The sequence below is a fragment of the Mustela erminea genome, chromosome 6, assembly GCF_009829155.1.
Source record: "Mustela erminea isolate mMusErm1 chromosome 6, mMusErm1.Pri, whole genome shotgun sequence".
Taxonomy (NCBI): Eukaryota; Metazoa; Chordata; class Mammalia; order Carnivora; family Mustelidae; genus Mustela; species Mustela erminea.
In genome coordinates, this window is record NC_045619.1 from 57898465 (window position 1) to 57924401 (window position 25937).

Consider the following 25937-nt stretch of genomic DNA (forward strand, 5'->3'; position numbering starts at 1 on the left):
GCCCCACATCAGGCTCTCTGCTCAGCAGGGAGCCTGCTTCCCTTCCACTCTTTCTCTCTGCCTGCCTCTCTGCCTACTTGTGATCTCTGTCTGTCAAATGGATAAATAAAATCTTTAAAACAAACAAACAAACAAACAAACAAACAAACAAAAAACTACAGGTTTGGGGACCTTCTGTCTGTGTTTTTCTTTAACAAGCCCCTGATTATTCTGATGTGCTGTGAAGTTTAGCCACTACCCTGTCAGGTATCCTCCTATATATCTCCAGAGTAACATCCTTTGTTCTAGTTACTCTAGTTACTTGACAGATTGTTGACTTTTCCTTAAGTTCCACGAAATGTGCCTCATATTTACTCAATTCACAAACTAATGTTGATTAAAAAAGTTTGAGTACATGTGTTATAGTTGGATCCCATGTTTGTCTCCATTTTCTTAGCACAATTCTTTTTCCTTATATTCTGAAGGACCTACATATCTTCCCTCAAGGTGTCTTTGAATATGGAAAACTTGTGTTTTTAAAGGATTCTAATTTATTTCATTTCATAGAATTATATCACTTTTTCTTTCAAGTAGAAAAAAAATTGACTAAAAAATTCTGATAGTTTCCTTTTGGAGTAAACCTGTTTAAAGAAGCATTATCTCTGTAGTTTTGCATTTTATTACTCCTGTTAGGTTGAAGTAGACAAAGAGGAGAGTTCCATTTCAATGAGACTCCTGCTTTTAGTTGAGTTTTGTAATTAGACCAAGCCCTTTTGTAGAAAAGGATGCTTCTGGATATAGTTGTTTACCTGCCCCAGAAGTAGGGTCATAGGGACTGAGAAGGTAAGAAACTTTTGCTCAATATTATTGAAAGCATATTCAAACAAGGATTGTATGGTGGGCGTTTCTGGAACTAAGCTAAATTCCTGTGGGAAACTTATGAAACCTTTTAAACCTCAGTTTTATTATCTGAGAAATAAGCATGATGTTTTGGGTCCTTCATATGTGAAAACTGTTTATTCTCAATTTTCTTGCATCTTCACTCCCACTTCTGCATTCTAAATTTCTTCTTGCCTGGAATATTCCTGTGACCTTCCAGATTTTTCAATATCTTCAATTTTTTCTTCTTTTTTAACTTCATATTTTCCCACTACTCCAAGAAGTAGATTATTTTTCGGTCAAAAAATATATATTTTTTTTTTTACCAAGCATTCTATTAAAACTTACTTAAAAGAGGAAAGGATGCAAGCCTTTGAATCCATAGCATGACCCTTGTCATGAATCTCCATTATGAACCCTCATTGTAAATTTTTTCCAAGTTATATATTTAGTGTCCTTCTACTAACTTTATAGCCTCAGAATTTCATTCTTTGCTATCTTTTATCTGTTCCTACCTTTATTACTGGCAAATATACATATGTATACACACACACACCTATATGAGTGTGTATTTATGTAAATATTTGTTCATATAAATTTATTTATATAATTTTATATATCATAAAAATTAACTTATAATTTAATTATATTTATAAAATTTTATATAATTATATATAAATTATGTTTATACTTTATATATTTAATTTGGGAAGATATATTTTTAACTATTATATACCTTAATATATAATAAAATACTTAAAAAATATATGTTTAGATGTCATTAAAACTTGGGAAGATTACTCCTCTTTTTATGTGGCCTGTCTTCCTGTCCAAATCTACCTTTCATCTTTTTTCTTTTCTAAATCTAATAAGAAGGCTTTGTTTATAGATAGACACATTATCATACAAATTTGCTTCTCCTATCAGCAGATTCAGAAACATAGTTTGGGATCTTTCTTTAAAAATGGTATACTTTGCAATTGAATATATGCATATTTTCCACTTTGATGAAAATAACCAGAGTATATCATATATAACCAAATGTTTGCTATTGCTAGACATCCTAGGTATCATTTTCTTGACAGTGAATATTGAAAATATTAACAGCAAAACTTGTTTATGCCTCAGTATTTGCTGGTATGGGAACCAGACTGTATGAATAAAATGAGAGCTTTTCCTTTCTTAGATGAATGTGTTTTCAGTACAGTCACAGAGAAATCAGTTACCATGACTGCAAGATTAGTTACCCATTCATTCACTTATTAAATTACTGTCTAACAATAGTCATTCCTACTTGCTGGCCCAGGGACACGGTTTGACCTTTCATTTTGAATTGCTAAGTAAAATTATAAATTCATGTATTCATTTTCCTATTTGAAAAGACTGGTTTTTATGTTTCCTTGGTTATCCAAGTTAATTTTTTTTTTGGATTGATTAAACTCAATTTTGTTAAATGAACTCTCAGGAGTGGAATCATACGTTTTATGGGTATCACAAGGATTCATAAAATATAATTGACTGCTATAATGGAAACTGAAGTTTCTTTTCTATGAAAATTATAACATGCTGATGAGTGTCTGATACTGACATTGTTACCAATCACATACAGGATTTTGTATATTTCTTGAAATGAATTCTATCAAATCAGCTAGCAACAGCCAGATACATTGTACTTATTGCTAAAAGAACTCCCCTCCCAAATTAAGTTTAAGATAAGATTATAGTAGCTATTCATTTGCTCTGATAGTAAAAAGTATTTATATGAAAAAATAATTTTAAAAAAAGAGATAAATGTAATATTTTCCACATTATTTTGATTTCTTAATACCTCTACTCTTCTGTATGGAGTCCTGTGAGATACTTAAAGAAAGCTATTGGAATTTTTCAGCCTCTGGGGAAAGATGTAAAATTAATTCAGTAAAACAAAACATACTACAATGCAATATAACTCTTTTAAACACTGAAAGAATGGTTGGAATAGAATTGATTTATATGATATTGGTTAAAAAAGAAGTGAGGAACATTTGGTATAATGGCCTTTATATAATTTAAATTTATTTTTTGTGTCTGTTAATTTCCTCCTTTATAAAATGCCTGCGTATGTTATTGAATCTTTCAGAAGAATTAAAAAATAAATGATGAAAGAGTAAATTCAGTGCTAAATATTATTTCTAATAACCACTATTAGTAAACTAGTGCTAGTCTAACTAGCTCAAAGATTAGACTATGGAATCATCTAGCATTAGACATCTTTAGGAATGTCACATAGCCTTTCTGGTCTTGGTGTCCTCACTTATAAACTAAGGATGTTGATTAAATACTTGCTGATATTTAATCTTGTATTTTGATTTTTACTGATACGCTATTATGCTTCTGGTACAGCTGTGATCATTTGAATGTACCTACCTCTTCCTGAAAACTAACTTCAGAAATTATAAGAGCATTTGAATAAAAATGCTAAATATGTTAGACTTCAAATGTACCCTCTTCCTTTCTTAACTTTGTTTAAAACAACAACAATCTTCAAACCAGAAGGAATTACCTTCTTGGTAATTAGGGCTCTTGATTTCTTTCTCTGGTAATTTTCAGAATTGGTAATTCTGAAAATGTAACTGTCATTTCTCTGTTAGATATACTTAATTATGGATATAAAATGTAGCTAAGAGCTGGTTCCATTTGGAGCTTGTGATTATGGTAGAGGAACTTACAGAGAAAGGAAATAAACTATCTTAAACCCCAGCAGGGGTGACTAGTATTAAATAGTGCTAGATTTTTTAAAAAATTTAATTTAATTATTTGAGAGTGAGAATGAGTGGGAGGAAGAGCAGAGAGAGAGAGAATCCTCAAGCAGACCCCCTGCTAAGGGCCTCAACCCCAGACCCTGAGACCCTGAGGTCATGATCTGAGTTGAAATTAAAAGTTGGATTTTTTAAAAAGGATTTTATTTATTTATTTGAGAAAGAGCCAGAGAGAGAGAGAGTACAAGCGTGGGGGGAGGGGGGTAGTGCAGAGGGACAGGGAGAAGCAGACCCCCCACTGAGCAGGGAGCCTGATATGGGACTGATTGTAGGAACCCAGAATCATGACCTGAGTGGAAGGCAGATACTTAACTGACTGGCTGCCCAGATGCCTCACTGATCATCTTAGGTTATAAAATGTCTCTCACTCCTGATCTTATCCAATGCCCTTCTATTACTAATTTATTCCAGCACATTTTTTTAAACCTGATTAATGAGTAAATAGAGATTGAAATAAGAATGGAAGGGACATTATGAGTAAAAATGGCTGATAGTTGGGGCTCCTGGGTGGCTCAGTTTGTTGAATGTCCAACCATTGGTCTCAGCTCAGGACTTGATCTCAGGATCCTGAGTTCAAGATCCATGTTGGCCTCTATGCTGGGTGTAGAGCCTACTTAAAAAAAAAAAAAATTAAATGGCTGATAGAGGTTGTACTATTTCTTTCTATTGCAAGAAAGTGGTGTGTATCTTCTCCCACACTGTTTGGTAATAAAACAGCTTTCTGTCAAATTCAAATATGCATATGTGACCCTAAAACAAAGTGGTTTAGGACACAGGGAGAGTCTGTGGAAGTTGTGTAGTCTTCTGTTGTTAGCCAGACCCAAATGGAGCTATATCTTATCACTCAGGAAAACTACAGAGGAAACTGATGTCTCCTTGGTTCTCAAGAGATACTATCCTAATGACTGTAGAGAAATAGTAATACCAAATACTTCCTTCTATACATTTATGATTATTAATATCTGTATCACAATATACTCTAATGAACAGGGTACTTGCAGTCCTCTTCCTTTGGGAAGGGGTATAGTTACAAGGTGTTACTAGATAAAAGGAATATTTATCATAATTTGAGGACAAAAACTCTGTCACAGGTTTTTTAAATAAGATAGATGAGAAAAAACTTGCAATGAATCTGAAAGTTTTATTAATTAAAAGTTACTGTGCTATAATCATATTTTACTAGACTTACACTTTGGTTGGCCAGTGTAGACTCAGGGATATGTATCATTTCAGGAATAACTATTTATACTTAACAATGATAAAATTCTATGCCAAACCAGCTTTACCTGTATGTCTCATAATTTGCTCCCAACACATACAATGTGATGGATGGTCTGCATTCTCATTCTGCACATTTTTGGGGTATGATCTTTCTTGAACTAGTTGCTCTCTTCTCATCCTCCAAACACCCACACTGATCTGACTTTTGCTTGGCTTTCAAGATGCACTCGCAGTGTGCATTCTCTGCCACAAAGCTCTGAGTCACTCTCACACCCATCCTGCCATGAGGATCCGGTCCTTTATGTATAAATTGCTTCTATCAGAGCATGACATTACATCAATACCAAGAAAATGTTATAATTTATCTTTCCTTTCAAGTAGGCTCTGACCTCTGAGGGCGGAAATTTGTCTCATTTATCTTTGTACCACATATGGCATTGTGGTCAACATAACACATGGTAAGAGATTTATAAACAAAATAAAATATCAGAAATAACACTTTTGTCCAGAGGGAACATCAAAATGATGAAATTGTGAGAAAGTTAAACTTTCACACCACTCATTTTCTTATGTATATACCTATGGTACTTAAGGTACACAGAGGTATCTTAAGTGTCTTCACAGAAGACAAACAGAAATATCTGGATTAAAATAAATTGAGATTAACAGAAAAGCAATCTCACAAAAGCTAACAATGAGTTATTGTAACATAAGTTTTCAACTTAAAAAAAAAAAACAACACTGACTATAGAGTTTGTTGGGGAGGAATGCTGACTTAGCCTTAAATAAGAGGGAATCTGGGACTGATTCTAAAAGACTACATTTGGGGCACCTGGGTGGTTTGGTAGGTTAACTGGCCAACTGTTGATTTTGGCTCAGGTCATGATCTCAGGGTCCTGGGATTGAGCCCCATGTGGGGCTTCGTGCTCAGCGGGGAGACTGCTTGAGGTTTCTCTCTTTCTCCCTCCGCCCTTCCACTTGTTTGCATGTCCTCTTTCTCTCTATAATTAAAAAAAAAAAATCTTTAAAGTAAATAAAAGAAAGAGGATGCTATAGCTTTACCTTCAGAAATTTAGACCAGTGTATTCTCTGTAGTAGTTCCAAATTCAGTGCCTATAATGGGGATTACTCTGAGACCCTCTGATTGCTAGTGACAATATGGCTACTAAATAGTACTAGCATGAGATGGTGAAATATCTTCTTTTCTCTGATATTCATGTCATTTGTGTTCAACTCTATTCTTTTAAGATTAAGCTTCCAAATTATGTTTTCTAGCGATGTTTTCTCAAACCCTATTGCTTGAGGGCAAGATTAAAGACCATTATAATACCATGAGTAGAACTTCAATTTAAAATTATTTTTCCATTCTACCTCTCTCCCCTCCCCATTTTTCATTTTAACTTTAAAGAATGCGCCTTGCCAAGTGGTTTGGCTTAAGATGAAAAGACATTTTAAAGCAATTTCGAGTGTATGAAAGATATCTAGGAAACAATTTGTCTACCTTGAAATTTGATTGTCTAAAAGGATAAATTATAAAAACCTGATTTTTAAGAAACTGATTTTTGTAGTATGCGCAAGTACCAAAAATAAAGTAGTAATTTCCATATTAGATACACACTTATTAGGACTCTTGATTTCTTTATCAAATAAGTCTTCCTGAATGGATTTATAATATTTATAAATATTGCTTGATAGTGTTTATATAATGTTTAAGTAATTTTTTTTTAAGATTTTTATTTATTTGACACAGAGAGAAAGAGAGATCACAAGTAGGCAGAGAGGCAGGCAGAGAGAGAGAAGGGAGAAAGCAGGTTCCCTGCAGAGCAGAGAGACCAATGCGGGGCTCGGTCCCAGAACCCTGGGATCATGACCTGAGCCGAAGGCAGAGGCTTTAACCCACTGAGCCACCCAGGTGCCCCTTAAGTAATGTTTTTAACATTAAATAAAATTTAATAATAAAATTTAATAAAATAAAATTTAATTCCTGGTTTATAATATAGTTTTCGTTCATATTTTTTGGTCCATGGTCTATAAATTTAAATATTTTAAAAAAGATTTTCCAGAGATTTTATTGACTTATTTGACAGAGAGAGAGAGGGAGCGAGAGCACAAGCAAAGGGAATGGCAGAGGGAGAGAGAGAAGCAGGGAGGCCTGACATGGGGCTCCATCACAGGACCCTGGGATTAGGACCTGAGCCGAAGGCAGACGCTTAACTGACTGAGACACGTGGGCATTCCTAGATTTCAATATTTTATCATTGGTTCTTTATTCAAAGTTTGAGTGAATTACTCCCCTGTGGCACACACTGTCCCAGGTCCTAGGTAAATTTCTGTGAGCACAGTAGATATGATATTTGGTTTTGTGGAACCTGCAGTAATCTGTACTGAAACTTTTTGGTCCAGAAATACTCATTTTCTGTCCATCTGTCTTTGACAACATCTTTCAAATTGGAAGCCTAGCAGGACAAATAAAATCAGAGAACTATTTGCTTATGAAAGAATGGTAAGTGTTGGTCTGTCCAGCACCTGAAGAGGCAAGAAGGAAATGGAAGTTGGGGAAAGTCAGTCTTCTTCCAGGGCCTCTAAGAGTGCTATGCCTCTATTTCTGCTTTTAAGGTTTTCTTTTTGTATTTGATATTTAGTAATTGATTATAGAGGGTGTAGGTGTAATTTTGTTTGTATTTGTTCCATATAAGAGTTCAGTGAGTTAGAGTTTGTATGTTGATATCTCTCATTAGATTTGAGAAATTCTCTGCCAATATTTCTCAAATATCCCTTCTGTCTCATTTTCTTGTATCTCCTTTTGGAACTCTAATTAAAGGTATTAGACTTCTAGAGAAGGTCTGCATGTTCTATTGTTTCTATCCTTTTTCTGAACTTCAGTGTGGATATATCTTATTGAATGGCCTTTGCATTCACTAATCTTGTTTTCTGAGCTGCTCTACTGTTAAACCTATCCAAGTTCTTCACGTCAGTTACATTTCAGGTATTAAAAGTTACAATTCTAGAATGCCCAGTAAGTTTTTTTTTTTTAATTCTAATTCTGCATTTAAACATTTCATCTTTTAAATGTAATTTGTCCATTTCCTCTATTTTCTTTACACCTTGATTATGTTACATACTAACTTCTGCATGTGAATCATCTCTGGGTTTCATTAAGTTTTAAATCTCTTTTATTAGCTTTTTCCTGCTTAATCACATTTAAATGATACATTGTCAGGCTCTACACTATGATGTTTTCTGTAAAGAGTCATGAGTTTTGTTCTGACTGTTAAATTATTGGCAGTTAACTCTGATCATAGGGAAACTTGATTTTAAGCTTTGTTACAGCAGGTCTGTTTTGTTTTGCACCTACTTCTAGGGTGTGACATTTTCTGGGTTTGGAACCCAAAGACTAGATGGTTTGCCAACGTTTCTGCACACTGGTTTAGCCCAAACTCCAACTTCTGTCTCTTCAGAGCCATGCAGTGTTCTCTGCTGTGCTTCTTAGAATTTTGCTCTAATTTTGTGGATACATACTTTAGGGGTCAGCCAATGACCAGAAGGGAATTTCAAACACAGATTTTTAGAGTTTTTACTTTATTGTTCTCATCTCCAGGACCTTACCCTCAAATCTTACCTGCCTTGGCAACCCCAAACAATGACGTGCATCTTCTTGCTAGCAAGAACCACTTCTCTTTGCTTGGACTCTATTTCTCTGCACTAAGCTTTGGAGATACCCTCAATGAAAGCCAGGGAGAACACAGGGTTCACCTTGTGTTCTCTCCTTCTCTCAAGGTTGGAGCTCTGCTCTAGCTGCTGTTCAGTGCTTGCAGAGTTGTTTTTATGTTCTAACTCTTAACTATTCATAGCTAGATTATAAGCCCAATGCCAGCTAATCCCTCTTGCCTTTTGATAATATGAATTCTTTCAAAATGTTTTTATCAAAAAAGTCCTTTTCATGTGAAGTTCATTATCTTTGTGTTTTATGTAATTAGATTATCACCTTCTCTCCCAAGAATGTTGAAATGGAGAATGGGCAAAATAGTATAAACTTGATCTTTGAGTTTTTAAGCCCATTGACCCTACCAATCTGATTTTCAGCCTCTTCACTCTACAGTATCTTCTGTACAAGTTCAATGACTCAGTTCATTTGAGACAATAGCTTTATCTCAACTTTCAAAACCTCCTTAACCTCTGCAACATTTTTTATTAGTAACAACCACACTATTCTTAACATTTTCCTCCTTGTATTAGTTTGTATTTATTTTTCTGATAATATTTATTAACTACTTTATTTCATGTACCTTGTAGATATTTACAGTTTCTGTTCTCAGAACATATTCTTTCTCTATTCTCCCTAGTTGTTCTAATCAAATCCTGTGGCTTCAACCACTAAGCAAATGATCTTTCTGGTCTAGAGTTGCAACTCTATACTTTCAGGGTCGTGCCTTAAATGTTGATTTCTTTGGAGTTATGGAATTACTGAAATAGTATTGGGATGAACATTTCTGATGTCATTTCATAGGAAATTGAGAGCAATTTACTCAACATTTGGAAATCCCCCTTCCTCCCACATCCTTTCCCCTCAGGAACTTACTAGTTCACAAGCTCTATAAAGACAAAGACGGGTCCACTCAGCTACATAGATTTTACAGTATTCTGGACACAGTTTAAAAATTTTCTTGAGTAGGTGCTTATCATTCATGTGCTACTGAAAGTCCTATTACTATCTCAAGTACAAATTGTTCTGTTAGTCACCAATGAGATTTTGAGTTATTTCTATGGTTATTAGGGGTGACTATTTTGTTACAAATATATAGCACAAATATATCTCTTAGAGTTTTATTTGTTTACAGAAAAAAGAAAATATTGCATAGGGTCAGGAAATGGAACTCCTGGGCATGGTGGCAAGCAGGAAGATAAGCAACAGAGACCTTTTCTTTTGGAAAAAAGAAAGGGGGTATAAGAGTGAGGTAAGGAATCAGGAGATTGGAAGGCTGGGTGTGAGGGACAAAGTCAGAGGGAAACCATAAGAACTTTATAGGGACACAAAAAAATCCTGTCTCTGACTAGAATTTGTTTGCCTTCCTTCATTATAGAACCATTATTCATCACCCTTAGAATTCCAGTTGAACCTGGCTGTATTCCTTAGTAATTTGGGTGACTGTTTTGTATTTTGTTTTACTTTGAACTTTGGAATTTGAAGAAGACTCTTTCACACTGAGAACAAAAGAGTAAGGATGAGAAAGATCAAGTAACAGAAGATAGATGTGCCCACAAGAACAATTTAGGTTAATCTTGGGGAAAAGGCTGTAGACTTCCAAAGGCTGTAGGAATTTTGAGGCATTTTACCTGGATCTGATGGCAGGAAGGGTGTCAGTTAATTACTAGTCAATAGAAACGTTTACGAAGTGCCACTTTCTAAGTAATGCTGAATGCAGTTTCTTATTTTCTCGGTATATTTGAGCTCCTGAAGGACAGAATCATACCTTACACATTCTTTGTTTCTTCTTCTCTCATCTCTGAAATAGACAAGTGATTTTATAGGATGAAGTTTACATTTGGTCAGTTTGAATGAATGAAATGAATAAATTAATCAATTTAAGCTATTTTCTCACCTGTTTGGGGCCATAAATGATCAGATATACTTTGATTTTGTAGTATTTTTTTTTTTTTTAAGTAGGGACAGAGAGGAAATATTCTAAATGTGTTGCCAAACATACAGACTCTGGGAAACAACCAGCCAGTAGTTCTCAGATTTGAGCATGCTTCAGAATGAGCTGAAGGATTTGTTAAAACATTTTGGGAGCTCCACATAGTTTCTCATTCGGTTGATGTGCAGAGGGGCCCAAGACATTTGCAATTCTAACAAGTTCCCAGGAGATGTTGATGATGATCTCGAGATCATACTTTGAACCACTGATCGAGGTGATTTAAACATAAGGAGTGCTCTTCACACCTAACATTGCAAGAACACTTTGTTCTTGAAATGCCTAAAATATCCTTCACTGCCCTGTAGCATAACAAAGCAGCAGTTCCCACACTGTACCTCCTTAGCTCTGCCACCCACTCAGGGGTGGTAAACCATGTCTATTTGTACTTTTATGAAGGGTGCATGATAACTTTCATATTTTGCAAGCTCTTTCCAGTTTTACTAGAATGAAAACTCGCTAGAGAATTGAAAGTGTATAAGCCTTATATGAAGAGCACTAACTAAGTCCCAGTGATTCAGTTACTTTTTCACCCCAGAAGCTTTTGTTACAAAATTCTATCACAGTCAGACTCTGTAGAAGTGACACACTAAAAATAAGAATAGTGAAAACCAGAACTTGACCTTGATCAATCTTTTATACCTTGTATAGTACAAAGATATTGAATGCGTTGGATTTTGACTGGGATCTAGTCTCTCCCCTTCCATATCACATGGGGACAGGCTACACAGGCGAATGGTTCAGTGGTCTTCTTTGTCTATACCCAAAGAACACCTTAGCTCTCGGTGCCTATACACCTTGATTTGGTTAGAACAGTCATCCACAATGAATGAAATAAATACCTTCCTTTCCAAGTTCTCAAAGCAAAAGCATTTCAAATTAAGTATCTTTTCTTCTGCTATAAAACAAGGTTCATGTTTGAAAATCAACCATGTGGGATAAAAATATTTTTATTCCATTCCCTTTCCAAAAAGATTCAAATTCTCTAGACTCAGAATGCCTTTCTGCAGCTCTTCATATGCAGAAATTGGTTTGAAGATGTATAATAGTCACATAATTTGAAGGTGTAAACAAGGCCTAAACCATTAATTTTGAGCTTCTCCATATGATGATATGTATGTAATTTAGTCAGTTTGAACACTTCAAGTTTATTTTCTTGCCATTAATCTCCAAGCCTGTTCATTTTCCAATGGTTGACATTGATTGATACTGTCTAGACAAAATTGATTATATTTCTCACTCTATTGTTTGTATAGGATAGACTGAGCTTTGAAAGGAATTGAATTGCAAGTTTGGCACTGTTTAGCTGTGAACTACCACATGCCTTGCAGAAGGGACTCGTGCAGCATCTAGGAATCACATCTGATGTTAGCTCTAATTTTGAGTTTTCTGCTTTGCATCCTTGTAAGTTCTATATATTGAAGTGAAGTTTGGATTCCAGCAGGCAGAAGAAAATGATGCAGACAGCAACAGACTGCAAAATTTTCGTGAAAATCATGGTACTCTTAGAGCCATAATGTACTTTCAGATACAAAGTACATTTCCTTGATATTATGGCAAAAGTGTATTTGTGAGTAGGATGATCATAGAGGACACTTTGCCTCGGACAGTCTTGGTTTATGTCTATTTCCTTGGCAAACTTATTATTAATGCTCCTTTTTTTTTTAAAGATTTTTATTTAATTATTTGATAGAGATCACAAGTAGGCAGAAAGGCAGGCAGAGAGAGAGAGAGGGAAGCAGGCTCCCCACTGAGCAGAGAACACGATGTGGGGCTTGATCCCAGGACCCCGGGATCACGACCTGAGCCGAAGGCAGAGGCTTCAACCCACTGAGCCACCCAGGTGCCCCTAATGCTCCTTTTTTTATCCCACGTGCTTCAGTTTGGATGGTAAACATCCTACCATCTAATTTACTAGAAAGTATAAATCCTACTCACAAAAACTACGTTCTTGTATGTTTATTAAAGAAGTAAGTTGTAAACATTTTCTGATTCCTTGTGTGCTTGTAATTTCTATAACATTGGGACAACAATTGGCATTGACTTCAGCAAATAATTAGCCTCTGATTCGTAGAGACTCCTTAGTAGACACACTGAAGGCATAATGGACATATGAAATGCAAGATGGGACAACTTGGTGACACCCATCATTTTGTCAGTGATGATTGGAAATTATATTGTTTATATACCTAGAAAAAATGACTTAATATCCATACTAAATATATTTCAAATCATTATTATTTCTGTGTATAGCTCAAATAAATTCTAGCAAATATTTTTAAATTATTCAGGAAAAGGAAGAATTGTAAAGGGTGATATTTACAGCTAAGAGGGTCCATTATGTATGGAAGAGCAGAAAGTTTCCTCATAAAAGCGTCCTTCTCTCTGATGTTCATTATCTATTTATATTTATTATTATCTACTTAGGCTCATTGTCTATTCAAGTCACAGATACTACCTCCCAGTATCAATAGATATCATAAATTTGTCATAAAATTATATTCTGACAAGCACATTTCTGCTTTCAAGTAAATGAAATATTCAGCACCAACTTTGTTCTTAGTACAGCCTTAGGCCCTAGAGTATGTAACAAAAATAATTTAAAGTTCATTAAAGAAATGCAAGGCAATTATATAAATGTAGGTTTATAATAAACGGGATATATGGTTGTGCTGCGGAACGTAAGACTTATAAAATTTTAGAGGCATTTAAGAGGTAGAAACCAGGATTTGCCTGCTCTTTGGGTCCTCAAATGGTGTGCAAAATGCCCGTGCTCTGTGCTTCTGTGCCAAATGTCAACCCTTTAGCAGCACTTATGCCAATTGCTAGAAAAAAGGCTGCCTAGTTGGCAGGGCAATTAAACAAATGGCAGGCACAGTCCAGAATCTCCTTTTTATTTACCAGTCTGTTATCCAGACTTAGGGGCCGTTTCACTCCACATGAAATGAAGTTGTTCTCTAGAAATTCTGGCCAAGGGGACGAAGGGAGGAAGAGGTCGAAGTAACTAATGCTCTGAGAACATGAGACGGAATTGTGATTGATAGGACTGGCTTTAAGTAAGGCCATTCTGAAAACTCCAAATAGCTATCGGTTTTAGAATTGTCTTCCTTCAGGTCACCTATCCCATTGAAGAGTAAGTAAACACATGCTGGGAAGTCTCAAAAACCCCTTTCCCCTCAGGAAACAGAGAGAGGCATGGAACCGATGGAATTTTTCTCTCCATGTTCCTGGCAGGCTGAAGATAGCTAGTTAGCCTTGACCATGCAAGTAACTTGGCATCAGCAGAGGGGCGGCTTCTAGTTTCTTATCTCCTCTTCCTTTTTTTCTTTTAAGATATTTTTTATTTTTTAAATTAAATTAAAATTTTTCAGTGTTCCAAAATTCATTGTTTATGCACTGTACCCAGTGCTCCATGCAATACATGCCCTCCATAATACCCACCACCAGACTCACCCCACCCCTAACCCCCTCCCCTCCAAAACCTTCAGTTTGTTTTTCAGAGTCCATAGCCTCTTATGCTTTGTCTCGCCCTCGAATTTCCCCCAAGTCCTTTCTCCTCCCCATCTCCCCATGTCCTCCATGTTATTCCTTATGCTCCACAAATAAGTAAAACCATATGATGACTGACTCTTTCTGCTTGACTTATTTCATTCAGCATAATCTCTTCCAGTTTCATCCATGTTGAGACAAAAGTTGGGTATTCATCCTTTCTGATGGAGGCATAATACTCCATTGTATATATGGACCATATCTTCTTTATCCATTCATCCGTTGAAAGGCATCTTGGCTCTTTCTACAGTTTGGTGACTGTGGCCATTGCTGCTATGAACATTGGGGTACAGGTGGCCCTTCTTTTCACTACATCTTTATCTTTGTGGTAAATACACAGTAGTGCAATTGCAGGGTCATAGGGTATCTCCTTAAGGAATCTCTACACTGTTTTTCAAAGTGGCTGCACCAACTTGCATTCCCACCAACAGTGTGGAAGGGTTCCCCTTTCTCCACATCCCCTCCAACACATGTTGTTTCCTGTCTTGTTACTTTTGGCCGTTCTAACTGGTGTAAGGATATCTTAATGTGGTTTTGATTTGAATCTCCCTGATGGCTAGTGATGATGAATATTTTTTCATGTGTCTGTTAGCCATTTGTATGTCTTCTTTGGAGAAGTGTCTGTTCATGTCTTCTGCCCATTTTTTCACATGATTATCTGTTTTGTGTATGTTGAGTTTGAGGAGTTCTTTATAGATCTTGGATATCAGACCTTTGTCTGTAGTGTCCTTTGTGAATATCTTCTCCCATTCCATGGGTTGCCTCTTTGTTTTGTTGACTATTTCCTTTGCTGTGCAGAAGCTTTTGTTCTTGATGAAGTCCCAATGAAGTCCAGAAAGTTCATTTTTGCTTTTGTTACCTTTGCCTTTGGAAACGTATCTTGAAAGAAGTTGCTGTGACCAATGTTGAAGAGGTTACTGCCTATATTCTCCTCTAGGATTTATTGCCTATATTCTCCTCTACCTCACATTGAGGTCTTTTATCCATTTCGAGTTTATCTTTGTGTATGGTGTAAGAGAATGGTTGAGTTTCATTCTTCTACACATAGCTGTCTAATGTTCCCAGCACCATTTATTGAAGATACTATCTTTTTTCCACTGGATATTTTTTCTTGCTTTGTCAAAGATTATTTGACCATAGAGTTATGGGTCCATATCTGGTCTCTCTACTCTGTTCCACTGGTCTATGTGCCTGTTTTTGTGCCAGTACCATGCTGTCTTGGTGATCACAGCTTTGTAGTAAAGCTTGAAATCAGAAAGAGTGATGCCCCCAGTTCTGTTTTTCTTTTTCAACATTTCCTTAGCAATTTGGGGTCTCTTCAATTTTTAGGAGTGTTTATTCCAGCTCTTTAAAAAATGCTGGTGGAATTTGATCAGGATAGCATTGAAAGTATAGATTGCTCTAGGCAATATAGACATTTTAACAATGTTTATTCTTCTGATCCATGAGCACAGAATGCTCTTCCATCTTTTTGTGTCTTCTTCAATTTCTTTCGTGAGCATTCTGTAGTTCCTCGAGTACAGATTCTTTACCTCTTTGGTTAGGTTTACTCCCAGGTATCCTATGGTTCTTGGTGCTGTAGTAAATGGAATCAATTTTCTAATTTCCCTTTCTATATTTTCATTGTTAGTGTATAACAAAGCAACTTATTTCTGTGCATTGATTTTGTATCCTGCCACATTACTGCATTGCTGTATGAGTTCTAGTAGTTTGGGGGTGGAGTGTTTTGGGTTTTCCATATAGAGTATCATGTCATTTGTAAAGAGAGAATTTGACTTCTTCTTTGCCAATTTGAATGCCTTTTATTTCTCTTTGTTGTCTGATTGCTGTCCCTAGAACTTCTAGTCCTATGTTGAACAACAGTGGCAAGAGTGAGGGAGCTTGCAAGTGCAAGCAGGGGGAGGGGCAGGGATACAGAATCTCTGCTTGAGATGTTCAGTGCAGAGCCCAACTTGAGGCTCAATCCCATGTCCCTGCGATCATGACCTGAGCCAAAACCAAAAGTTCGATGCTTAACTGACTGAGCCACCCAGGCATCCACAAAGAATAATTTTTCTATTTCCATTTACTTACGTATTACTTTTCATGCGTGCAACTGTCATTAAAAGTTACTTTTCTTAAACCATTCAAGAGATTCTCACTGTGAAAGGGATTCCTATGTGTAGAATTTTAGGCAAGAAATAGAAATACCAAGTTTCCTTATTGAAGGAAACAAAATGTGTCTTGCGAAATTCCAGGTAGTAAATTTTGAGGTTATGTTCAATGACTTTAGGTCAGTCATAGAAATCTGTCACTGAAATCCTTTTTGTCTGAACTTTTAAGAAAAGGTAAAGGGTATAATATTGAAGGAAATAGGGAGCCAGAAAAATAAGGTGGACTGAAAGCTTACCCAGATAGGATAAGTCAGAACTCAAACTATTCCCTCCACATCTAAGCTAACAAAACTTTATATAAATACCTTCCATAGTTCAGATATAATAAAAATTCTCAGTAGAAACATTTGCATGGAAACTAGGTAAAGCAAGTTTTCCACTATTAAAAAAGCTAGTGTTGCCCTATATATGGTCAAATGAACATTTTGTGAATATATCTGAATGATTGGAGATTATTCTCCATCTGTTAAAATCTTTTTCATCTATCAAGGACTAGGTCTATATTCTGCAAAGACAGAAATCATCTACATTAAAACAAATAAGCAAATAAAAACCTGGTGCCTAAGCTCCACCCAAACCAACTAAATCTGTGGGATGGGGGTGAAGCCTTGTTCTGGGGAGGGCCTGTGTATTAGTTTGTTAGGGCTGCCGTAACAAAATACCACAGACTGGAAGACAAACAACAGAAATTTATTCTCTTACAGCTCTGGAGGTTTGAAGTCACAATCAAAATTGTTCAGGTTCAATTTCTTCTGAGGCCTCTCTCCCGGGCTGGCAGATGATCCTTCTTGCTCTGTCCTCACATGGTCATCCTTCTGTGTCATTGTCTGTTTCTGAATCTCCTCTTCTCCTAACAACACTACTCGGATTTGATCAAGGCACGCTCTAATAACCTCATTTTACCTTAATTACCTCTTTAAAATTCTCCACTTCTAAATACAGTCACATACTGAGGTACTGAGGTTAAGATTTCAACACACGAATTTTGGAAGGGACACAATTCAGCTCATAGCAGCATATGTGGGTTATAAGTCCTACTTCTGAGGATCTCTGGGCTGCTTAAGGGCACTGCACACCCAGGAATGTTTGGAATACACTTCATATACTTCATAGTTTTGCTAATAACAGGCCGAGTCTCACAGTCAGCTTGTGTTACAGGTCAAGAGCTCTGAGCTGCAAAGGTAAGATGGGAACATACGGGATTTGTCAATGGCAAAGGTAGCTCTGTTGACTAGTAGTTATACAGGTGACTAAGGTAACCATCCTAAGTCTTACCTTTCTGATCTGAAAAATACGAATGATATCTGAGATGTTATTTTACAGAATAGCTATAATAATATGTAAAGTGATAATATAGTGACTGATAGATAGCAGTGCTCAAATATTAGCAAAAGCAGGATTCGAGTCCTCCCTCTGCCACTTATTAACTATATACTTCTATTCATTTTCTATTGCTATTATAACAAATTACTGTAAACTTAGTGGTTTAAAAGAACACTAATTTATTATCTTACAGTTTTAGAGGTCACAAATCTGATGTGGGTGTCACTGGGCTAAAATCAAGAAGCCAGCAGGTTGTGTTCCTTTCCTGGAGGCTCAAGGGGAGAATACATTTTCTTGTACATTCTAGCTTCTAGTGGCTACCTGACTTTCTTAGCTCATGGTTCCCTTCCTCCATCCTCAAAGCCAACAATGGTGGGTTGACTCAACATGTCTCTGACCCTGCTTCTAACATTGTCGCATCTCTTGCTCTGATACTGGCCAGGAAAGAGTTTCTGCTTTTAAGGAGCCATGTGATTAGATTGGGCCTACCTGGACAATCCAGGATCATTTCCCCATCTCGAGGTCCTCTACTTAATCACATCTGCCACGTGTCCTTTGCCACATAAGGTGCCATACTCACTGGTTCACAATAATGGAGGCCATTATTCTGCTGGCCACAGTACCCTTGCACACATTTTCCCTGAGCCAATTCTTGGATAGATAAATTACTGTCACTGCCCTTAACTTAAGAGGTTGGTTGTAAAAATTTAATACATGGTTTCCTATTTGAGAGTAACAATGCTACAATTAATAAGATTTCTTATTTTTATTTTTTTTTCTCCATTTTTTTTTTTTATTTCCAGCATAACAGTATTCATTATTTTTGCACCACACCCCGTGCTCCATGCAATCCGTGCCCTCTATAATACCCACCACCTGGTACCCCAACCTCCCACCCCCCGTCCCTTCAAAACCCTCAGATTGTTTTTCAGAGTCCATAGTCTCTCATGGTTCACCTCCCCTTCCAATTTCCCCCAACTCCCTTCTCCACTCTAAGTCCCCATGTCCTCCATGCTATTTGTTATGCTCCACAAATAAGTGAAACCATATGATAATTGACTCTCTCTGCTTGACTTATTTCACTCAGCATAATCTCTTCCAGTCCCGTCCATGTTGCTACAAAAGTTGGGTATTCATCCTTTCTGATGAAGATTTCTTATTTTTATTCTATAGCCATATGAGAAACAATGACTGATCATCAAAATTCTCCTTATATTGTGGTAAAATTCTTATATTTTCTTTTCTTTTCCCTCAGTGGTTCCCTTTTATTTATATAATTTTTAATATAGTTTTATATTTACATTTATATAGTTTTATTTATAATGTTCTTTCTTAACTTCCAGATTCAAGTTCTATACTTACTACATAAGTATACTTACTAAGTATACTTACTATATGTACCACAATGACTACCACATTTTTTAACTCAACAAGACATAACTTTCTCTGACTGTTATAGCCAAAAATGGGGAAAAGAATTGAAACCTAGACATGGTCCTTATCTATTAGATACTAAACTTGATACTGAGATTATTAATAGCATATTCTAAGATTCTTGAAGACAGAACATATTGGTATAAAATAAACTAATAATATAATTTGGGAGTACAAATGATGATTTTTTCTGTTGTTACTCTTCATCGGTAGGCATGTAGAAGCCAGACCTGCTTGATGCATGGGAAATAAAGAGATAACTAATACATATTATCCTTTGATCTGGTGTAGTCATACAGTAGGAAACAGTAGTTCAGTATTGGGCCTTCTGGTCAAAGATATCAGGGTTTAACCCTTGGTCTGCTATTATTTACTAGTTGAGTGACATTGGGAAAGTTTTACCTTATATAAACCTTCTCTTCCTCCTTTGTTAAGTGGTGATGATATCCAACTTATAGGTCTGATTTCAATATTTAATAATGTGAATACATTTATCACAATGTCTAGCATAAATGAAACACTCAATATTTAACTTTTGTTACTATATTTTGTCTTCAGCCTTCCAAATGGCTGTTGTGAAGAAAATGGGAAAGAAGAATAATTTCTATTGATAACAATTAATAAAAGTTAGTTTTTTCTTTCCTATGTGAAGACCTATAGACATTTATGGGAACTAAACACGATGAGCAAATTTAAAAATGGAAGCATTTTCCAGGTATCTCCTCTTTTCCTGCCTACCAAAGATGGTCAGCTTTCCTCTATCAGTTTTTTCCTCTTGATTTCCCACAAAAAGAAAGGTCTTTCACTTTTAGGTTTGTCCTTTGGGTTTTTATAGTGCAGAATCTGGAGAAATGGGCAGATGGGATGAGGAAGCATGGGGATACTTTTTTTTTTTCTTTTGAGGATTTGATTAGAAATGTGCCAGAGGGGTAATTGTAGGAGTAAAAAGAAGTAAGGGGATTTAAATACATATTATTGTTTCACTTTTGAATGATTGTGGACTGTGTATTTACTTTAAAATGTTAAGAAATACACTAAGAAATTATTATTTTGAGATTGGGATTTTGTGATAAGCCTTTTAGTTTGCTATACAGCAAGTTTTTATAAGCTAGGATCACAAAACAGCAGACATTGAGAGAGGAAGAGAGAGACTGAAAGGTGTGGCTGTGAGTGGGGAAAGAGAAGACAAGACAAACTGCTCATTTAGAATTCTGCCTGGGGTCAGACCCTGCAATATGAGTTTGTTGTATCCATATTCAGCGACTTGGAGTTCACATGTAGGGTCATATTTTAGGCAAGGCAAGACCACAGATCAATTTGGTAACCTCGGATTCTAAAAAGTCTTAACAACTGGTTTATTTTGGGTCTCATGGAAACCAGTAACTGGCTCTACCAAGGGACATTTTTAAGCTAATGGTTTTGGCTCCATCATCACAGCCAGAATCAGGGACCAAAACCAAGCCCTGACTGTGACTGAGTGGATGCAGACACATCAAATAAAAAGTGACATTTTCTTCTTGGACAAAGATCACAGATTATATGCTCCTGAGTTTTAAATTTTGGCTTAGTCTTTGGACTATAATTTTAATTCTTGTACATTGTCCTTTATTTCGCCCAACTCTTTTCCTGGAAACAATGACAGTTTTCATCCAGATACTGATCTTGGGTCTGGGTAGCTGGTAGCTGATGTCTCTTATTTATGGACCAGATGCCGGTTTAATTTTTTTTTTTTAAGGTCCCTAGCAGGATCTTTAGAAGTTCATTAATATAGGAGGTAGAAGCTATAGTAAAGTGAGGAAAACTAATTGTAGTTCTTATGCTTTTGGTTTAATATAATATACTGCAAATGAGCACCATGGTTTTAAAAGATCTTGTTCTCAGAGCTATGGAAGCCAAAATCAAAACAAGGCATGACTCTATAATTAAATGAGTGATGATCTGGTTCATGAAACTGACAAAAACATATATCACCACAATGCAAGTTTAAAAATGATCATTATAAGCCAAGTAATCTGTGATTACAAAGAAGGAAAAAGAGAAAGGTCAGTGAAAGGGTCATTGAGAAGATGATGTTTTAGCTGATGATATTTAAGATTAATATTTGAGATTGGGTAATAACTATTTTTAATACATTTTATAGCTTCTTTTTCTTATCCTAAAAGTTATACATAGGCAGGTTATTTGACAAACACCAAAACATCATAATCCAGTAATAGACAAGCACTTTAGCATTTTATTTCAGTCTTAGAGAGAGAGAGAAGGAGAGAAAGGGAGTGAGAGTAGAAGGGAAGGGCAGAGGGAGAGGGAGAGAATTTCAAGCAGGCTCCATTCCCAGCATAGAGCCCAATGTGGGGCTCTATCTCACAGCCCTGAGATCATGACCTGAGCCAAAATCAAGAGTCCATGCTTAACCTGCTAAGCCACCCAGGTGCCCCTCAGTCTTTCTTTTTATGCATAGTTTTTATATATATCATTTTCTAGAAATTGTCTCTTTAGTATTAACACTTGCAGGTATACAGGGATGGATATAGAAATACTGTTTCAGGTACAGCATAATCACAACAGGTTATTTCTCCAGTTGTGAAAATAACTGTAAAAAATACACTTCATCTAGAAGGATGACTGTAGATGTAGAGCTGAATTTTATTAATATAGGTCCTATTAATATAGGTCCTATATTAATCTGTGAACATGGAGTCCTCTATATATGAAAACAAATATAAAGCAGAAATCTGTGAGCATGTTTTAAATTCTGAACATTTTAGAGAGATCAGATGTTTCTGAATGGGAGAAAGAGGAAATTTATAGTTCATCTGGGTGGGCCGAATGTTGTGAATTATAAGCCAAAAGTGATTTTAAGATAGAATAGGGGGAAGCTGCTATTTATATGACTTTGTTAATACAGATAATCCAGATAGCTAAACACAGAGTACCAGAGGCTCTGATTCAAAAATTACATAAAGGAAGAGCTAATGATGAGGCACCAGACAAAATTCACACAGAGAATCTAAAAAAGATCTTCTTTTTCTAGTGGTGAAATAGTGGGAAAAGAAGAAGAGATATGAGCTGGAACAATCCAGGAGTGGGTCCTTGAGGCAGTTTCTTTTCATTAGAGGAATCACAGGAAGAACCTTAGGAATATTTTCTGTAGTGCTTTGATAGGGAGATGACCTTGGCTGTTTTGTGGCAGGAAACCACCTCAGATCTAATATCTGAGTATCTCTGGGGTATCTCTTCCCAGGTCGGGAAATATCAGTGTGCCCCAACCCATCTACAAACAATGGAAGGTTGACAGTTCTTACCTACCACCTGGTAACAGCCACAATGAAAGGAAAACACCAAGCCAGTCTATGTTTTTTAGATAGAAATGATCCCCCTTTTACTTCTGGGTGAGAGCAACAAAGAGAAATATGTCCACTGACACATTAGCAGTTTCACGTGAAGCTCCATTTTGTTTGCCTTAATGTTTTAGATACAAAAAGAACAAAAACAAACAAACAAAAAATACCCTGTTGTAGATCCCCATTCTCCTAGAACTAGAATCTCACTGCATGTTATCAGGCTCCACTGCATGGAGCTGGTCTTTTCTCCCGCAAGAGGAGTCAGAAACAAACATGGCCTTGAGCAATTAGAGTACCCAACTGACTGACCACAGTGAATGGTTTAAGGATAGGTTTAATATCCACATCAGGACAATCAAGGTCTGTAGGGTTTTTTCCAGCCCTCTTTTCCCTGGGGTGATCATAGCTGGTTTTATTTTTCTTAACAGAGAATGAAGAGAGACCATATCCTAATTTTGTTTTAATTCCCTGGATCCATCCATGCCTGAAGCCCTTATCCTTGACCTTCCCACTCATCCTTAAGCCAGATTGCATAGTTTCTGTCAGCTATGACGAAAAATGTACTGACTAATACAGATCATGTATTTCTTATGTTCCACAGAAATGAGTTTGTTAAAAAAAAAAAGGCAATATTTATATGGAAAACTCTGAAGAGAAGGAAGAAAATAAAATATATTGCACTGTATTGCACTGCTTCTTGAACCCTTAGGCTCAAGTTACCAAAAATCCCCATGACAATAGAACTTGCCCTGGAAAAGTTCATGGACCTTGTTTAAAAAAACAAGGCTAGAGAGTCAAATACACTTATAAGTATTTATTAAGTTCACAGGAATCAAGCAATTTAACATTGAACACATATAATGTTATTGATATTAAAGTAAACTTTAATATAGATATCAATTTCTATATACTATCTTTGATTGCTATAATTTCTTTTGAAATTTTTCCAGAAAGTGCTCCTTCTCATTCCCAGCAAAGTGGTTTTAAATTTCCTTTGCTTTCTTGCATACTAAGAAGGATTAAGTCTAAACCTCCCTTCAAATGGTCAACGCTTTCTAGATTTTTTGACTTCGAGTCATTTGTGCCTAAATCTCCAATCTTTCCAATGGTGCAGAATAATCTGAATGCTTGAAATGGGAAAAGCTTCATGTAACTTTTGTAATAATTTCTGTATGTTTTTCTCAATACCTGGGCTAAATAATTTTCACTCTTCCTTTGATAAGTTTAGGCTGTAGCACAAATCACAGTCTTGTCCAGGCAGGATTCAGTCTCAACACCTCCTCACAAGCTCTGGAGTGCTTCCTTTCCCTACCTACAGGTTATATTACAGAAGTCTTTGTCCTGGTTCTGACATTACTAAGATTGTTTAGCGGTTTAATCATTCATGGGCTACTGAGAGGAACTGACCTCTTGGGATGCTGCCTTACAGGCAGCAGAAATTAATATATTTATCTTTTTATCCCCATTTTTTTGATATATTTCTGCTCAATTTAAGTGAGGACTGCCCATTAAAGAAAACTGATAAATTGATGCCAAGGCTATTTTAAGACACTATCTGTTCTGGATATAGAAACAAGATTATTATATGGACTTTGGTATTCAGATTCGTGATGTTAGCCTGAGTTCTCTTTACTATTTCAGTTAAACAAAATTATTATAAAGTTGGAGGTGAGAAGCTTTATTAGAAACTCAACTTCATTCCATCTCTAAGAACTATGTAAATTAACCAGGTGCTTTTTTTAAAGGTGTTATAACTCCAAGAACACTGGACAACCCTGGCTCCTGAAAAGTAATAAGAGTTGACATATCCCTTTATAGGGTAGGAAAAAACAATAACAATTTAGATACTTCCCTGCCCCCATAAAAGTCATAGATTCTTCAGAAAATAGATATATTTGATATTGGTTTCCTGTGCTCTTTGGCCCAACAGAAGAGGTTGTTTTAAAGTATACAATCACCACTTAGGAAGCTTGCTAAAGTACAGAGTTCTGGGCAATATTCCCATATATTCCAGTTCAGTAGGCCTAGGTTGGGTCTAGGATATAAATTTTAAACAAGCTTCCTAGATCACTCTATTGAAAGTGTTCCATGGGCTATATTTTGAGAAACATTGCCCCAAGGGATAGAGTGGTCAGCTGTTTCATGATACCCCAGGGATTCCTACAGTCCCTCCAAGCTTCGTAGAAAGGGAATAAGGTGCTTTGTTATTAGTGCTCCAATAGGTTTTGACTAAGATGGAGAAAAATGGAGGAGAAAGGGCTATTTACTTATGGGTTCAGGTCCCCACTGCCCCCACCAATGGTTTTACCCCTGACTCTAACAAGGATATGATTTGCAACATGGAAGTAACATCTGGCGGCTTGGCAGTCCAGAGTGTAGCTCAGTGTTTGGCCAAGCAGAATTCAGTACTATTTGTGGGCTGGCGCCCAGGAATTACAGTTGGTGAGAAGAGTTAAAATCTGCTTTAGTTGTTCATGATGCTTTATGATCACGGTCAGGTCATTTATCAGATTCCTACATTCGTCCAGCATAATTTCTGTTCCCCACTCTGGCTGTGATTTTAACAGATTGTTTCCATCAAGGTGGTAGCTGGAGATAGGATGCTGATTCACTGTTAATTAATTTTAGCTGGGAAGAGAACCACAGCAGTCAATGTCTTGTTTTACATCATTGTTCCGAAGATACTTGGATAGACAGTGCTTTGCTTGCTTCGTTCTCACCTGTCCTTTGATCATATTCCTTTTCTTCTGTAAAATGTTTCCCTTAGTATTCTAGTTGACTTGAGCGCATAATATTTACTATTAACTAGAATTAGAGTAGTAAAGCAAAGCTTGCAAACTGGAACCCATTTTTTGTGAAAAGTCAATGTGGATGTGCAATGTCTCAAATTTTCCATAGAAAAATAGTTTGATAAATGTTGTGTAGATAAGTAAGTCTCCCTTTGCCAATTTTTTCATATTTCTGTTTTTTCCCTAGGTCCAATAGGATAAATTGGCTAGAAAAATTAGCAAAATGAATTTCAAGATTCAAGTTGTATGTGATATAACTATGCTTAGAGACAAAAGCTGAGCAGAAAAATGAGAGCTGGATACCCCTTCTCAACAGAAAAATAGAGGACTAGCATATTACTAATTTTGTTATGGTAGCTGACTTTCTTATATGTGCTTCATACAATGAAAATGTACCAACAGACAAGAAGAGTTGCTCTGTAATATACAAAATATGCTCTGTTTTAGCTTGATACTAAAAATAAGCAGGTGGCATCACTCCATGCAGTAGTCGAAGTCTGGAAAACATGTTTGCAAATAGAATTTTTATTTAAAAAATTACATATTAAATTTTCTGGAGGTGGAAAATTTTTAAAGGGAATCCTCTAGTGATTGTTTTTTAAAGGAAAGCTAGCAATTCTTTTCATAAGTTCAGTCCTAATGTTTCCATTTGAAAATAGTATCGTATATGAAGGGCCAGGAGAATGTCACCAGGCCATCCAGAGACCTGTATTCTAATCTCATCACTATTTCATGACTTTGCTATAGAATTGAGAAGATTGTATTAGATTATTTCTAA